The 13,240-nt window shown below is 46.4% G+C and overlaps 1 protein-coding gene across 1 annotated transcript in view; it reads left to right on the plus strand.

Annotated features, from left to right (window-relative positions):
• Positions 1 to 13,240, plus strand: part of ATP8A2 (ATPase phospholipid transporting 8A2) — a 437,578-nt gene that overhangs the window by 88,037 nt on the left and 336,301 nt on the right. The window lies entirely within an intron of this gene.

Genomic DNA, 13,240 nt, shown 5'->3' on the forward strand with positions numbered 1-13,240 from the left:
TTTGCCACCAGCCAGGGCACAAGGCTTCCAGCTTCTCCACGTCCCTGCCAACGTTTGCTATTTTCTGGAGTTTTGTTTTTGGTTTTGGGGTCTGCTTTGGGGTAGTAGCTGTCCCGACGTTTGCTATTTTCTGGAGTTTTGTTTTTGGTTTTTGGGGTCTGCTTTGGGGTAGTAGCTGTCCCGATGTTTGCTATTTTCTGGAGTTTTGTTTTTGGTTTTGGGGTCTGCTTTGGGGTAGTAGCTGTCCTGACGGGTGTGAGGCAGCACCACGGCAGTTCTGATGTGCTTCTCCCTCAGAATGACCTTCCGTGTCTCTTCATGTGCATATTGGTCATTTGTGTGTCATCTTCGCAGAAACGTCTATTCAGTCCTTTCCCCGTTTTAGGGAGTTCTTGTTGTGGCTCAGCCGTCACGAGCCCAGCTGGGATCCATGAGGATGCAGGCTCGATCCCTGGCCTCACTCAGTGGGTTAAGGATCTGGCACTGCCGTGGGCTGTAGTGTTGGCTGGCAGCTGCAGCTCCAATTCAGTCCCTAGCCTGGGGACGTCCATGTGGCACAGGTGTGGCTGTAAAAAAAATGAAAAGGAAAAAAAACCCTTTGTGCATTTTAAAATCAGGTTGTTAGTTTGGGTGTGAGTGTGTGTGTGTGTGTGTGTGTGTGTGCAATACTTTGTTGTTTGTCTGTCTCCCTCTAGTCCCTTAGCATGTAAGGTCCATGGAGCAAACGTCTGATTTGGTCGCGGGCGTCTCTACCTCTAAGCCAGCGCTTTGTGCACGTTAGGTACCCACTTAAATGTCTGAAGAGCGAACCAGCTTGAGGTAATTTTCCAGTCCTCAGTTGCGGCTTCTGCGGGAAGGTCCCGCTGACGAGGTGATGGCAGAACAGCCAGGATGGGCGCGAGCACGTGCATGTTTGGGGAGAATCAAACCAGAGGCAGCGACACAGCACGTGGGTGGTGGGAGGACGGAACGCCGGGACCGGGACGTGCCTGCAACCTGGTGCGAGGCCGTGCCACCTGTGAGCACACCCCCCAGGGGTCTGTGCCTGTGGCACCTTTGTTTCCTGAGGACCTTCCACGTATAAGGCGCCCGCAGTCATGGAGGAAGCTCCTTTTCTGGAGGTGACTCCAAAGTGAGCCTCTGTGTTCTGTTTTTAAATTTCTCTTTCAGCTTTATTGAGGTATAATCGACGTACGGTAGAGTAGGATGGCTGACGTGCACGCTGTGATCATTTGACAGACGTACGCCATCATCAAAAAGTCTACAAACAGTGAATGCTGGAGAGGGTGTGGAGAAAAGGGAGCCCTCCTGCACTGAGGGTGGGAATGTCACTTGGTGCAGCCACTAGGAGAACAGCATGTGGGTTCCTCCAAAAACTAACAGTAGAACTACCATTTGATCCAGCAATCCCACCCTGGGCCTCTATCCAGAGAAAATTGTAATTCGCAAAGCTACCTGTACCCCAGTGTTCATTGCGGCACTATTTACACCAGCCAAGACATGGGAGCCACCTAAATGTCCTTTGAGAGGGGAATGACTAGAGAGGTATTGCACATAGACAGTGGAATACTACTCAGCCATAAAAAGCATGGAACAGGAGTTCCCGTGGTGGTACAGTGGAAATGAATCGGACTAGGAACCATGAGTTTGCGGGTTCAATCCCTGGCCTTGCTCATGGGTTAAGGATCCGGTGTTGCTGTGAGCTGTGGTGTAGGTTGCAGATGTGGCTTGGATCCCACGTTGCTGTGGCTGTGTTGTAGGTGGGTGGCTACGGCTTCGATTCGCCCCCTAGCCTGGGACCCTCCATGTGCTGCAGGTGCAGCCCTCAAAAGACAAAAGACAAAAAAAAAAAAAAAAACCCATGAAATAATGGCATCTGCAGCAACGTGGATGGACCCAGAGATTCTCACACTAAGTGAAGTCAAGTCGGAAAGAGAAAGACAAGTATCACATGAGATCACTAAGAGGTGGAATCTAATAGAAGTGACGCGGTAGAATTTGCAAAACAGAAACAGGTGCAGATTTCAAAACCAAACTCAGGTTTACCCAAGGGGAGACGTGGCTGGAGGAGGCCTTCCTGAGGGGTTGGGATCGGTACGTGCACACCGGGCGTGTAGCGCAGCCTGGTGCCGGGACCTGGCGCACAGCACCGCGCACGGTCTCGTGCTGCGCGGTCACCTCCCTGGAAACGCGCCTGTTTTCCTCTCACACCAGCTCTTCCCTGGGACCCAGGAGAAGGGCCGTCAGTCTGTAGACGGTAGGACCTGCAGCCCAGGTGGGACGTGGTTTGCTTCCCCAGTCCGAGGTGTGATTCGTGAAGCTCAGGAGGCTTTGGGGAGTGCCTGACGTCTGTCGCTGGCCTGTCCTCAGTGCTTCTTCCTTAGCCTGGTAGTAGCACCATCTTTTAGTAAAACGACTTCCCTGCGCTCAGTATCTGCTGAGCAGAGGGGCCGCTGCTCTGTGCCCTGTGTGGGTCCACATGCAAAGGGGCACCCCGTGTTTCTGCCGACAGCTCCCCTCCTGCCCCCGTTTCCTCCAGTTCCTCCCTCATTTCTTACTTAGTTGGGTGCGGGGACGTCATGCTCTCCCTCGGATTTCACCAGGTGGGTGTGGAGTAGAAGCAGAGTCCTGGGGCGGCCCGTGACACGGTGGTGGACCCTGACGGGGCCCCTCCCACTCCGCTGGCCTTTCAGGTTGCGGGGCTCAGGTGAGCCAGGGACCCAGGAGGTAGCCCACGCGGGAGAAGCAGAGGCCTGGCCTGCCTCACCTCACTGCACCTCGTGTGCCCGTGGGAGGGAGTGAGGGGCTGGCCTCTGTCCCTGCACCTGACCCATCGGTCCGTCCAGGCTGGGACCCCGGGTGCTGATAAGCGGTCGGGATGCCGTCTGTGTTGAGTCCTCCCGCTGCTGCCAGGGTCTCATCTGAGCTCAGTAACACGGAGATGGGTGGTCCTGGTGACATGGTGCGTGGCGGCGGGCGGGGCAGGGCTGGTGGTGGTGGTGGCACTGGGTGACCTTTTGGGACACCAGAAGACGTGATTTTCTTTCCTTTTTTTTTTTTTTTAAGTTTAAAAAACGTCCTGTGAAATCAGCTCTGTGGATGATAATAGCTTGTGAACTTGGCACTGGCACCCAGTCCTGTCTTTCACGTGCTGACCAGGGGTGCATCTGGGAAGAGTGGGGGTGGTGGGAAGCCCCCCAAAGAAGAAGGGGTGATGCTGGGGCAGTCACTCCCCTGTCTGCTTCTAGCCCACCTGAAGTATTGCCATGCGTGCACTGGTTACAGGGATTTATGGGCTCGATTTAGTTTTGGTTAAAGTGTTTCTCACAAGGCGCCGGCTTAAAGGAGTTCCTGTTGAAAAGAAAAAAAAGGAACTGCGCTGACAGTGGCACAAGCAGAAGTGAGAGCAGCGTGGCGTCGCTCAACACGTGCGCTAGTTCATGAGTTGAAGCACTGATCAGACCCGACACGCTGAAGAAATTTCGGTTATTACTCCCCAGGCTGCGATCATCAATCATCCTTACCCTAAACGTGTAACGGTACCTGGGAACATGAGCTGTGGTGCGGAAGCTGTTGGAATTAGTGAGACTTTAAAAGCTAAGAATACTGAGTATGAGAGTAAAACATCCACAGCCTTCCCAGCAATTGAGAAAAACGGGTAATACTCCAATCAGTTACTCTCTCAGATCGCACACCATTCGGCTGTTGAACAATAAATGTCTTTTGATGCTTGTCCGTAAGGGACAGAAAGAGCCAAGCCATTTGGGGAGAATTTGTTTTCTGTGCTGCAGGGACTAAAGTTAATATGGAAGGAGACAAATAGAAAATCTGACTAGTGCTTTCGAAAGACGCCAACGATGGAACAAATTCTGAAATTTACTTGGAGGAAAATGCAGCTGTTCTTAACGTATGTTAACTTATAGGATAGACAGCAACTCTTTTGGATGAGCCATCCAAAGAAAGTCGAATTGGTAAGGATATATTTGAGCAAAACGTTCATTCGTTAAGCAGGTTTTATGAAATAAGTACTTATGATCAGTGATGGAATGAAAGTGGAATCATGTAAAATTCGTGGGCGGCATCAGTGGCAGAGACTGCACTTCCCAGCATCCCTGGGTCTGGGTGTGGCCGCGAGATTGAATCCCAGTGGTGGAAACTTGAACGGAAGGCAGAGCCTTGCAGGGAGCCCCTGGCAGATCAGGAGTGAGGACTGTAGAATCTCCATTCCCGTATCACAAGCTGGATGTGGACTGGTGGGTTTGAGGTGCTTGCCAAGTTACTGGAAAATCCTGAAGGAGCAAAAGTCAGCAAGCCCTCTGCTAGACATCAAGTTTATACATCTGTGGCTCTATTTTCAAGGTCAGGGCTCTGTTCCGCGTCCCCAGGAGGCTTCAGGAAATCACAGCTGACGTTCCAGCTTCCCGGAACCCAGGAAATTGGGACTGAGAAGAGAATATGGAGTTTAGGGTTAGTAGATGCAAACTGTTACACTTAGAACCGATGAACACAAGGTCCTCCTGCATAGCGAGCCACCTGCATCCAGTCTCCTGGGGTAGACCATGATGAAAAAGATTATAACAACAGAATGTATGTAACTGAGTCACTTTACGATACAGCAGAAATTGGCACAACATTGTAAATCAACTCTAATATAGATTTTAAAAAGTTAGACCTTGGAGTTCCCGTCGTGGCTCAGTGGTTAACAAATCCAACTAGGAACCGTGAGGTTGCGGGTTCGATCCCTGGCCTCACTCAGTGGGTTAAGGATCCGGCATTGCCATGAGCTGTGGTGTAGTTGGCAGACGCGGCTCGGATCCCGCGTTGCTGTGGCTCTGGCGTAGGCCGGTGGCTACAGCTCCGATTGGACCCCTAGCCTGGGAACCTCCATATGCTGTGGGAGCGGCCCAAGAAATGGCAAAAAGACAAAAAAAAAAAAAAAAGTTAGACCTTTAAGGTACACGAGCTTCTTTACGGCCCTTGGTAATGATGCCCAGCAATCGGGAGCATCTCGCCGACCGCTGAGAAGTTTACTGTGTCATTTCTGTTGCTGTTGTTCTCATGACAAAGAACCTCGGTCAGTCGTCAGACGGGAAGGTGATGAAGGGGTGCGGAATGGCCAAGCGATCCGGCTCTGGATTGCCCCGCCGGTTCGTAGCCCACGCTCCCTGCTTGGAAAGGTCTTGGATCGACAGTACATTCGCATAGGCACACGCACTCTTTCTTTCCTAGTTTTCTTTTGCCAAAGTCCAGCTTGCTTGCTTGCTTTCTTTCCTTTCGTTCTTTCCTTTCTTTCTTGATTTCTTCCTTTCTTTCTATTTTGGGTGAGGAGTTCCCGTCATGGATCAGTGGTGAACGAACCTGACTAGCATCCATGAGGATGCAGGTTCGATCCCTGGCCTCACTCAGTGGGTTAAGGATCTGGCATTGCTGTGGCTGTGGTGCAGGCTGGCAGCTACAGCTCTGATTCGACCCCTAGCCTGGGAACCTCCGTATGCCGCAGGTGTGGCCCTCAAAAGACAAAAAAATAGAAATTACGGTTGATTGACAATGTTGTGTAAGTTTCAGGAGTACAGCAAAGTGATTCGTATATATGTATATATTTTTTTGATACCCGAAACCTCAATGTTTTATTTTATTATTTTTAATGAATTTTAATACATTTGTAGTTGTGCAGTGATCACTACAACCCGATTTTATAGCATGTCCATCCCAAACCCCCAGTGCATCCCCCCACCCCCCACCCAGTCTCCTTTGGAAACCATAAGTTTTTCAAAGTGTGTGAGTCAGTATCTGTTCTGTAAAGAAGGTCATTGTGTCCCTGTTTTAGATTCCACATGTCAGTGATAGCATTTGATGTTGGTGTCTCATTGTCTGACTTCACTTAGCAGGATAATTTCTATGTCCGTCCCTGTTGCTGCACATGCCATTATTTCTTTCCCTTTAATGGCTGAGTAATATTCCATTGCATACATATATATTTTTTCAGATTATTTTCCATTACAGATTATAGCAAGATACTGAAAATAGTTTCCTGTGCTTTACAATAAATCCTAAAAGTCCAATTTTCTAATTTGATGTTTTCTCTGATGACCTGTGGGACCGCAGTTACTTAAAACGTACCTGAAACATGTCAGTGTGTGCAGGTGGTCATAGCCGTTATTGGTCGCTGTAAGATAAAGGTGATGTTTAATGTGTAATGGGATGAAGACTTTTTCGGTACGGCGAGAACGCTTGGAAAAGATAGGTTTCCAAATGCTTGTACTGTTCCGTGGCAGGTGTGGGTCACGTGTCTTAACCTTTGGACTCGACCACCTCCCCAGTATCAAAATCTCAGGTCCGTTGAGTGTTTAGCTGTTCATTGGTAAAGTGCAGGACCCTTTGTGGGAGTTAGCCCTCGTGATCGTCCTAGCAACTCTTGAAGGTAGTGAAGTTGCCTTTGTTTCAAATCTGCTGCGAAAATATTCGATGGAAACATTTCTCTGCATTTTCCCCAGCAGCTTGATAATAAATTCCTGATAATATTGACCAACCTGATTAGATCATCTTATAGCTATGTTGGGACCTTGCAAGAGCTGTTTGGAGGACACGGTGGATGAATGCCAGACTGGAGGAGACGGAGGAGATTGGGTGCAGAGGTACGGAGGAGAACAAGTACAGAGATTGGTGTCTTGTGGTGGCTTTTGACCTTTGGCTGTGAGGCAGTCTCTTTGCTTCCTCCAGACAGCATGTTAATGAGTATCTTTATTTTTCTATCAGTGCATCATAAACTATGATTTTTAAAGTAACTTCCACCAATAAAAAGTTTTCTTAGCATTTTCTCTGTGTAAGTGAAAGTGATGGATATTTGCTGGTAATGGTCTTGAAATAGTTTGAGTCACTTAGAACTTTAAAGCCCTAAACTCTCTATAATCTGATAATCGCAGGTTTTTTTCCATCAAAGATAACATGGTAGCTACTTAAAAAATGATTCCCATCTGATGGGTCTGTGGTAATACAGGACCCATGTCCTTCGGGGTGAACGCCAGGCTGTGTCCACCTCTAGTGCCGATGGGTCCCTTCAGAACCTCAAAGGCATCGAGACACAGCAGGTGTAACTTTTCAGGGAACCTGGTGACTCTTGTCATTGCTGGCTTCCCAAGACAAGAAAATCCGTAATTGCCTGGTGCTTCATAAAGGTATGTCGTCAGAACTGCGTGATGTCAGCAGCCATCATGCTTTGCTGCGACTGTCAGCCAGGGTTTTGCAAGAGAAAAATGACTACCCGGGAGGCTCAGGTCTATCTCCCTTATGGATGAAGTGTATTCTGTGCTCAAGTGTCTCAACACTGTCGTTCCTCCATAAGATAGCTGCTGTGCACCTGCGTGGGTGTTGTTTGGGTGGACGCCCACGGTGTGTTGAGGACGGAACCTTTGATGTCACTCACCTGACAAATGGGAGCGTAGCCGTCCGGCTTTGTTCTCGGGATAATTTATTTATTTATTTATTTGGCTTTTTTGCTATTTCTTTGGGCCGCTCTCGCGGCATATGGAGGTTCCCAGGCCAGGGGTCGAATCGGAGCTGTAGCCACCAGCCTACGCCAGAGGCACAGCAACGCAGGATCCGAGCCATGTCTGCAACCTACACCACAGCTCACGGCAACGCCGGATCGTTAACCCACTGAGCAAGGGCAGGGACCGAACCTGCAACCTCATGATTCCTAGTCGGATTCGCCAACCACTGCGCCACGACGGGAACTCCTGTTCTCAGGATAATTTAGACTTTCTGGCATCGGGTAGATTTGAACCTTTTGAAAATTAATCCATTAAAAGCAGAAAAAATTGATGTAAATGAGAGAAGAGAAAAATAAGAAAAATGAAATTACTTGGAATTCCACTACTCCGAGAACTGCAATTGGAAATGTGGGTCGTAGTCTAAGAACCTTCTCCTGGGCAAATAGAAGCATACATTTTATATCTATGTCCAGCTGAGGTAGATAGAGATATGTTTGAGATGTATCTACCTGAATACGTATATAATAGATCTTTATATAAAATACATATGTACTTATGTATCTATATATAATTTGTATTGTATATTTTGTTATAATATATATTTAAATTTTGGCTCTTCTCACCCACTAACAATATGTACCATATTTAAGTATATTATGTATTATATATTTATATATCCAATTTATATTTGCATTGTATAGTTTCTTATAGTATTATAATTATATATTGTACTTATGTTTTGGCTCTTGTCATCCATGCATATATACACATATGTATACATGCATATATACACGTATGTATTTTAAAAATGGGATTATATCCAATAGATATTCTTGTTAACCCTTTTTTTCTCTTAGTTGGAGTTCTGTCTCTAGATCAATAAATATTCAGCTCCAGTGCCCTTTTAGGGAATGACATAAATTCCATGGTCTGAATTTCCGTGGTTTTTTTTTTAGCTCTTCACTGAATGAACATTGAGGTGTTTATAACCTTTCATGTTTAGGGACATCGTATTCTGTTTTCTGCTGTTTATTTTCTTAGAACAAATTCCTAGAAGTAAGGATCCTAGGTCAAGAGAAAAACACCTTTTTGAATAGAAATTTTTCATGCGCCTGGACACACACACACACACACACACTCACACACTCACACACTCACACACACACACACACTCACTCACACACTCACACACACTCTCATGCTCCTCTTGACCCTCCAGATAAGTTCTGACAACTTCGATGCGGTTTTCTAGAAAGTTGAAAAAGCTAACCAGTCACGTGCAGGTTTTCTCCGTATTTTTTTTGGAATTGAAATCCCTTGGGATGAGATTATATTTAATGTGTTCTCAATTTGGAGCTATTATGTTAAAATAAATTCCTAGATGTTCCCGTCGTGGCGGAGCGGAAACAATCCGACTAGGAACCGTGAGGTTGGGGGTTCGATCCCTGGCCTCGCTCAGTGGGTTAAGGATCCGGCGTTGCCGTGAGCTGTGGTGTAGGTCGAAGATGTGGCTCGGATCCCGAGTTGCTGTGGCTGTGGTGTAGGTGGGCAGCTACAGGTCCGATTTGACCCCCTAGCCTGGAAACCTCCTTGGGTCGTGGGTGCAGCCCTCAAAAGACAAATAAATAAATGAAGGAGTAAATAAATAAATAAGGATGCCCAGACTCTAACTAGAAATGCTGATGAATTTTCAGTTTGTGTGAATTGTTGCTGCTTTTTCCCTTATTTGTGTGCGGTGCTGGGTGAACCCTAAAAGTGTGTGTGGGGGGGTCTCCGATTCTGCTGCTGTTTGGTGACCATTTTCTTTTAAATCCTTCAACCTGAGAAGGGTTTTAAATGCATGATTTTTAAGACCATGTTGAAGAAAAAGCATGCCTTGGCAGGTAGAAACCAAAGCTTTGCTCTCTAAGCAGGAATCCCTCCGTGGGAAGCCTTTGCTCCGCTTTCCAGGGGAGGGCCTTGGTTCACTGTTACGGTGGCCTCCTTCCCCCAGGGGACCAGTCTGGTTCTGCTGCTTCAGTTCTAACTATAGACCTTCTGGAGGCTATTTCAGTCCACCTGGGCATACTCATGTGGCCTTAACGTTATTCCATTCAGATGCTCTTCCCCCCTTATAACCCAGAACTTCAGTGTTAAACTAGTGTAGCATAAAACAATCATCATGTTAAAAAAAAAAAAAAAACAAACAAACCCAACATTTTCTCTAAGGGGTCTGCGAACATGTTTTTCTGTGCTGTCCCCTACAGTAGCCATTTGCCACAAGTGGTTATTGATTACTTGAAATGTAACTCGCTTGATTAAGGAAGGCTCAATTTTAATTTATTTCAACAGCCCCTTGCGGCTCGTGGCGACTGTGCTAGACCACACGGCATGGGTCGTTTTCAGCCCCGTCGTGCAGAGGTCGGCAAACGCTGGCCAGCGGGCCGTGCCTAGCTCGCCACCTCCCAGATTTGTGAGATAGAATTGGCACGAAGCACTGCGTACATGTGAGGACTTGGCCGTGGTCCGTCATGAAATGATTGTCACAGTAAAGCTGGAGCAACATCCTCTCATGCTGATGGAAGATTCAATGGAAAAGTGCATTTTTTTCTCGTGATGAGAACTCTGAGGCTGTACTCTCTGAGCAGCTGTCACGTGTAACGCAGAACGGCGTGAATGATGTTTATCCTGCTGGCCACTGCACGCCCAGTGCTTGTTTATCTTGCAACTGGAAATTTGTGCGTTCGGGTCCCTTTGTCACCGTCCCCTCCCCCACCCCACCCCTGGGACCCACAAGTCAATCTCTTTTTCCATGTTTTTGAGGTGTGCTGAACCTGTAGCACCGTTAGTTCCACCACAGAGTGGTGTGACCACCTGCTTTTATAAATAAAGCTTTATTGGAACGTGACCATTTACGTATTATGATGACAGCTTTCGTGCTGTGATGGCAGGGTTGAGTAACCGCAGCACAGAACAAAGGGCTGCAAATGCAAATGTTACCGTCCGGTCCTTTGCTGAAGGTTTTTTGACTCCCACCGTCCCTGATCAAATAGGAACTGACTCCATTCTAGTTCCCTTCCCTGCTGTTGATGCCTTTTCTAAAGCAATAGAAGAGGTGTTAACGTACTGTGGGAGGCTAATCTGGGGGAAATACAGAGTTAGGAGTGAGTACGTTTCCCTCCTGCACGTTGTGCGTCATCTTGAGGATGCTCGTTGCTCTGTGGATCTGGGAGAGAATGTGATATATTCTGTTCCCCAGACTTTTTGCTGAACTTCTTTTTGGGTGAGTAACACTTAGGAGAAACAACATAGATTTAGAAATGCTGCTTTTAAAAACAGGGAGTTTGCCTCTTGACAGAGGACGGTAAAGTAAAAAGCTCAGAGTAAGAGAACAGAAGAACGCGTGTTGAACCTCAGCATTTATGTGAAATCGGCAGATATTTGAGTGCTTTCAATAGGCCAGATTACTGGAATTGTACACATAGCAACAAATGACACGTGTATTTTCCAGGCTTGTCAAGTACAGATAGCAAGGGCGGGCGGCAGTTGGCAAGCTTTCTTGGTAAAGGACGAGATGGTAGATATTTTGTTTTGTTTTGTTTTATATTTTTCGTTTTTTGTCTTGTTAGGGCTACACCTGCAGCATATGGAGGTTCCCAGGCTAGGGGTCCAATCAGAGCTGCAGCTGCCGGCCTGCGCCAGAGCCACAGCAACGCAGCATCTGAGCCATGTTTGCGACCTACACCACAGCTCACGGCAACCCCGAATCCTTAACCCACTGAGCGAGGGCAGGGATCGAACCCGCAACCCCATGGTTCCTCGTTGGATTCATTGCCGCTGCGTCATGACAGGAACTCTGAGATGGTAGGTCTTTTAGACTGCGTGTGCCAGGGGCACTGTGTTGGTCACAGTGACTCCTCTTCCCCTTAAACGAGAAAGCATCTATAGACGGTACTCACACACAGACACACATCACACACCCATCTGTGTCTTTGGACTCACATTCTTTTAAAAAATTTTTAAATTTTGTATGGCCACACCCATGGCATATGGGAGTTCTTGAGCCAGGGATTGAATCCAAGCTGCAGCTGCAGCAACGCCAGAGCCTTTAACGTGTTGAGCCAATCCGGGGGTCAAACCCACACCTCTGCAGCAACCCGAGCTGCTGCGGTCCGATTCTTAACCCACCTTGCCACAGCGGGAACTTCCTACACCCACAGTCTTGCGTACTTTCCAAAAATGGCTGCACAAGGCATCCAGGAAGTCTCTGTGCCATTTCAGAGAATTGGTTCTCGTTCAGCTCGTTGTGTTCTCTGACTGCAACGTCCCCAACCAACGAATCAGTGATTAAAAAAGATCATTTTACAAGTGTGTATTCTTGGACATTGTAAAATTATACCTATAAATAATTCAGGAATCAAAGAGGAAATCAGACGAGACATTAGGAACTGCTTAGAATTCAGTGATTAGAGAAGACGTTGCAACAAAACTCATAGGATTTGAGTTTCCCAGAGAGAGACGTTTGTAGCATCACTGCTCATCCCATAAAAGAAGAAAGGCTTAAAATGAACAAGCCATTCATGCCGTTTAAGATGTTACCACAAGAGCAAGAGAATATAAACAGAAGAAAAAGAGATTCTTCAAAAAGGCTAATGAGATTAACACATGCAAAGCTGGTCAAGGAAAAAAAAAAAAGCGTTCGGAATGAGAAATAACTCCAGATGGAGAGAGCAGTGGTTAGAATAATATGAGTAATTCTGTGTAAATAAATTTGGGGCTTAGATGAAATGGGTAATTACCTAGGAAAAATATAAAACTTGAGACTGTAGGAAATAGGAAACCTGAATAGCCCTGCGACCGTTAGAGTAATAGTGTCACTGCTTCTGACTTTTTTCTCCAAAGAGCACACCAGAGCCCCTTGTGGTGTTTATAGTCTAGTTTTGTCAAGAATTAGAAGAGCAGACAGTTCTAATTTCATGCAAAGCTTTCACCAAAAAGTAAAGTCAGTAGTTTTCAATGTAGTTTGATGCTTAAAGTGTCCTTCAAACCTCCTTTTGAAAAATCTATTACTGATGAATTTCACTAACAGAAAAAAGAAAAAAAAATACCGTCCTCTAATTGGATGCAGAAAAAATTCAGTTATTCATATGTTATTAACCAACAGCAGCCACACAATTTAAATCCTGGCGTAGGAGTGGACTTTCCTAACCTGATAACAAAATCCTATGTCATTCATGGTCAAGTGATGGATTTGTTCCTTTTTTTTTTTCTTTCTTTTTTTAGGGCTGCACCCATGGCATATGGAGGTTCCCAGGCTAGGGATCCAATTGGAGCTACAGCTGCCAGTCCACGCCACAGCCACAGCAACGTGGGATCCTTAACCCACTGAGCGAGGTCAGGGGTCAAACCGTCAACCTCATGGTTCCTAGTTGGAATCATTTCTGCTGCGCCACAACAAAAACTCTGATTTGTTGCCTCTAACGTGGAGACATGGGAAGTTTCTGCCAGTGATCCCTTTTATTGCTAGATGTCGTGGGTTGCAAGGTGGTTTTTTAATTATTTGTTTTTTTTTTAAAGTTTTTAAAATTGTATTTGTTCTCCATTTTTAAGTTGTATTGATTTCCAGTTTCATGATAATTTCTGTTGTATAATGAAATGATTCAGTTATACACATACACACATCCATTCTTTCTCAGATTTTTCAATTTTAAAATTTTTCATCACTCAATGGATTATTACATTTATAGCTGTACAATGATCATCACAATCCG

Source organism: Phacochoerus africanus, chromosome 13 (assembly GCF_016906955.1).
Source record: "Phacochoerus africanus isolate WHEZ1 chromosome 13, ROS_Pafr_v1, whole genome shotgun sequence".
Classification (NCBI taxonomy): domain Eukaryota; kingdom Metazoa; phylum Chordata; class Mammalia; order Artiodactyla; family Suidae; genus Phacochoerus; species Phacochoerus africanus.